The sequence below is a fragment of the Rhincodon typus genome, chromosome 33, assembly GCF_021869965.1.
Source record: "Rhincodon typus isolate 14 chromosome 33, sRhiTyp1.1, whole genome shotgun sequence".
NCBI lineage: Eukaryota > Metazoa > Chordata > Chondrichthyes > Orectolobiformes > Rhincodontidae > Rhincodon > Rhincodon typus.
The window spans coordinates 18,688,999-18,694,377 of NC_063364.1; positions in this window are offsets into that span (position 1 = coordinate 18,688,999).

Genomic DNA, 5,379 nt, shown 5'->3' on the forward strand with positions numbered 1-5,379 from the left:
TGCTGTGTTCATCCAGCTCTACACCTTGTTGTCTCAGATTCTCCAGCATCTGCAGTTCCTACTATTTCAGAGAGATGACTCTTGGTGGTTTAACCTAAGGGCCACTACACCTCAGGTGAGGGGAAGAGGTTGAGAAGGAGAGTCCTTCAAAGTAGCCAGCTGGTGTGTGAATTGAACCTACACTGTTGGCATCACAAACCACCTGAGCCAGCCAATCCTCCATAGGCTCTGTGAGCTGTAGACAGATGAAGACTGGATACAAAGTGAGTATAGATCATTGGTATGTATTAACTATTTATATCACATCCATAGGTATGGTTGAGCTGGAATCTAGAATTTTCTTCTGTCAGGCCCCAGTGCCATGTAAACTGACGTGATTTGACATCATTGATGATGTAGTCTAGCTACTAATATATATCTATGGGCCCACATTCTACAGAGCCCATTGTAAATCTCTAGAAGTCAACTTGGTAACTAAACTGCAACCCAGTCACCTCCATGTTCACGATCTTTGATGCAACTTTGAGGATGAGGGTGGAGGAAATACAAATCCTATTTCATGCTACTGATTTTGATTCCTTCTTTTAGTAATACTTTCTACTTAACACCTTTAATAATGTAAAATTATTTGAAGGGTACAATTGAATCAGATGAAGGAGTAATCAGTTCTACAGTACTTTTATTCAATCTAGTGTCTTTAACATATAATCTCCCAAGGCACTACACAGAATCCTAGTGTTGATTTGGCTGACTGCGTTGTTAGGCATTGCTGGAACAAGCAATCAAACTTAACACAGAGGCACAGACCTTGCATTTGTCCTATTGAGTAAAGATACCAGGGTGACGTGCAATGTTGGATATCCTCTGTAATAATTTGCACTGTGCTTTAAGCATATAGCTAAAGTGGAAAGTGCACTTCCAAAATACATTATTGTAAATTAGATTGTCGATTATCTAGAATATTCAGGTAACAAGTTTTAGGCTGCACGTTGCTTGCTATTGTGAAATTTCCAGAACCAGGAGGATAAGAATATAAAAATTAGAAAACATTCAGCATATATTTATCTCAAACCCCAAATAGGAAGGAAGTTTTGGAATAAATAATCAAGGAAGCCTCATTGAGGTAAACAGTAACAGGCATCAAAGAAGAAGTTGATGTATTTTGGAGACAAAATGTAAGTAAGTTATGGTAAATGATGAAAAAGGAAGGGTTTCTTTGTTAACAGTCTTTATCAATTTTAAGAAATTATCATGCTACAAGGTAAAGAATAAGTCCTGATTACCCTAATCCTAATTATCAGACAGTTGTAATCTCTTGCTTTTTATATATTCGTGTGAATAATATTTCTAAATTTTTTGGAAGTCAAAACTTTACAAATTTGTTATTGCAGTTTGAATTATCAAGATTCCAAATAATCCGGAAATTGAAAATCTAGCTAGTATGTAATAACTATGTGGATGTAAAGTAATTGATATCAAATGTAAAATTGATTGATCTAGTTATTCCAAGAAAAGAGTTGGCTTTTATGGTCCCTCAAACATTGATTGTGCCATGTCAGCAAATTACACCAGTTATAGGGCAGATTGATGTTAAGATGACTAAGTAAATCTATACAATGTAAACTTAATAATGACTGTTAACATTTTTCAAGGCTTTGGTAAGACCACACACAGTATTGGTTTTGGCTGTGGTCACCACACCCATGAAAGATGGAACACTGTAAAGAGAATTTGTGGTTACAGATCATTGAGCTATGAAGGAAGATATATCTCATTCTCATTGGAAATGAAGATTAAGTAGACATTACTCAAATTTTCAAACTTATGGTCAGTAATGTGTATATAAGGAAACATTGGTATGAACTGAAGATAATGGAGGTTTAAAAGAACGATGAGCTAAATATGTCATAAAGAACTTTTTTTTAGCTTTGGTATAACTCATTTAGTAGTTCAATACATCCAATAAATGCCAACTTTGAAGCAAATGAAATAAAGCAATAGATATGTCTGTACTTTCCTGCAAGAGGGAGTAACGGAATATTGTTTCTGAATAAGCTGACAAAAGTATTTTTATGGGCTGAATCTTACTTTCTTTGGCCAAGTGTCAGTTGTACGAGTTTTTTAGAGGGATTTTTGCTGTGAGGCCTAGCAAGTTTTCTCACTGTATCTTACAAAACTTTCCTCATTAACTACCTTCCCTGCTCCTATGGTATCTGAAATAACTCCACAGAGGCTGGTATCCTGTCACCAAGTCACCCTTTATTTACACATGAACAGTCCTTGACTTTAGTACTGCCTCATTCAGAGTCAGATGCCAAAGTATCAGTATCACTGACATGCCCCTTTTTATCTGTTAGCCAAGGCTCCCTAATTGGAACACATTAACAGCCCCAATCAGGGAACTCATATTCTATGATGTCCAGCTGGCTGACCTTGATACAATCACTACAGTGTTTCTTTCTTCTGATTCTAGTTCCATCTTCCCACACACTGGAATAACTCGCCACTCAGTGGATATCTGCCAAAAGACCAGCATTCCTTGCACTCACACCTCTTTGAAAGTCTGCTGGGCACCTGGACATGCAATTTGGTTATCAGGTAGTACTGTACTGTGCACACTTTAGCTACACAAAGACTATGTTAGTTTTCAGAGCAGTGAGATGGATCAGTTGAAAGAGGTATCAGGTGTCTTCAGGTTATGGAAAAACTGACGAGCCACATCCCTCAAATTGGTCCAGCTGCAGTTTTTTTTTTAACAGATCTACAAATGTAATGCAGCCAGAGACATCTAAAAGCCTCAAACAAGAAATGTGTCTCTCTCCCATGTGTGTGTGTGTGAAATGAAAACAAAAAAAAACCTACTGACTCAAACAAAAGAATCCTAACACAAGACCCAGGTCTGCCCAAACAGTTACTGAATCGAAGATCCACCATTGCTGTGCAGGCAATCTCTGTCACTATTGTTAAAATCAAAAGAACTGTGAGAATTTACTTTCTTGTGCTCTGGACTTTTGATCAACAGAAATTGTTTTCCTGGTCAATATTTTTCCACCTATAATGTTTGAATTGAACTTTCTATCTTGTGTCTGTATTATACATGAGTTAATGTGTACGTGGTTGGGGCTTTAAAGGAGTACAGTTTAAGTTGTACAGTGATAAATTAGTAATTTTTGCACTTTCTTAAAGAATAAGTTTCTTTACAATAAATGGAGTTAGATTCCTTTTAACAGTGAACAGTGAACCTGTTAGAAATTATATTTCTCCTGAATAGCAGTCAGTCTAGCAAATTGATCACTTTGGTGGTTTAAGAGGGTGTTTACACATTGGTGTTGACTTGTGGCATAGTGGGTCTCAGTTATCAGTGCACTCCTCCCAAATGACTTGTAAAATGAGGAGCAGCTCGGGCATGGGTGGAAGCTTAATGGGTTGGAAACCTTCTCCGTTTAATGTGCCCTCTCATCAAAAACACATCCAGTATGAGATCCAGCCCCATGGTTCAGTTGTTACATCCAATTTTTACTTAAGTTTAGTAAACCAACTCATTCAGTTCTTATAAGATTTCTGCTCTTTTCCAGTGTGTCAGGGTGTGGCAGGATGGATCTGCACCTTGTAAGGACTTCTGCTTGACAAAGCGGCTTCTAAAGAAAACTGCTACAATACGATGTTGAGCAGACTCTTCAAGAAATTGATTCATGATTTCTAAAATTCATTATTTTAAGTTGAGTTCATTTAGGTAGCGTTCCTGATGAAGAGAGCATTGGCATAGGACTGTTTTGAGCTTTTGTTATCTTTGTTTCTCTGTCAAATTAATTTGAACAACACCAAGGACAATTTCAACAAACTGTATTGAATATAGAAAGAAGTCAGAATGGAGAATTTCTGTCATATTAGATGCTATATTCATTCACTCATGATCTGTCACAATACTCAAGTGATAAGTCAAAGCTATTCCATTTTCAGATAAATAACCCTTTTATTATCCCACTTAAACTGAAATTACACCTTGTGGTGTTGTACAAACTTTAGCCAGTCCCTAGCAAAATGCTCCAGCTGCTACTTTAATGGTAGTGTTAACCTGTTCAATTTAAATTGGTTAGTGGTTTGGTTAAAATGGCACAGAAAGGAATTTAGTGCAAATCCATTGTGTCACACAATGCAATCTCCAGCCTTTTGCTATGAACTGCTCCATCTAGAAAAGACAGCACTATCTAACAATTTGGTTTATCTGGCAAGTTTTCCCCATTAGGGTGTTGTATTCATATTCTTCTTTTAAGAAATTCCTTAAAACCTATTTGACCAAGTTTTTGGTAATCTGTCCTAACATCTGCTTTGTTAGGTTCGAGTCACATATTTTGTTAATGGCCCCTTAAAGAACTTAGGTGCGTTTACCCAGACTGGAGATGCTGTATTACAACATTGCAACAGTAACACTTCAAAAGTACTTCATTGGCTTTCAAGGGTTTTGAGATTTCCTGAAGAAGTGAAAGCTGCTATGTAAATGCAGATCCTTTTTAAACCTAAATGCTTCCTGTTGCTGGGAAAGCATGTGAAGGAGCATGGCATTTACATCGAAAGGATTAGATGAAAGTAGACTCAACTGGAGAGTAAATGCCAACCTGGACTTTTTGGGTGAAATGGTCTGTTTTGTGCTGTATGTTCGATGTAATTCCATGACCAGAGTAAAAGTTGTGTCCAACTAACCAAATGTCACAACTTCACGGACAGTCAACAACATCAAAGATTCAAAAGATAATTATGACCCAAGTATAATTTATGGCAAGATATATTCGTCCTATTTGGCCAGGACCAACTCAGTTTTTGTTTGTCAGGTCCACAATCGATGACAATCAGGAGAGACTGAGGGACCAGGCAGTGGATGGGTGGACAGGCTGTGGAGATGCTGTGTATCAACTGCAAACACTGAATTAGAGCTTCCCAACACCACGTTTGCAATGACGTTAGATTAGGGCTTCTAAGTCCAATGCTTGTCCACTCCATCCACATTTCTGTTTGTTGCTTTTTCTTTTCTCTCTTTTCATGTTATTTTTTCCTTTTTACTCTGTAATTTTACTTACTTCTTGTTGAAGAGCTCAGTTGTGGCGATGGTGTTGGTGGCTGCAAGCAGGTCCAGCACAGACTCATGGCGGTCAGTGTGTGGGACCAGTGTAGACTCATGGTGGTCAGTGAGTGGGCCCAGTCCAGACACATGGTGGTCAGTGAGTGGGCCCAGTGTAGACTCATGGCGGTCAGTGTGTGGTCCCAGTCCAGACTCATTGTGGTCAGTGAGTGGGCACAGTGTAGACTCATGGCGGTCAGTGTGTGGGCCCAGTCCAGACTCATGGTGGTCAGTGAGTGGGCCCAGTGTAGACTCATGGCGGT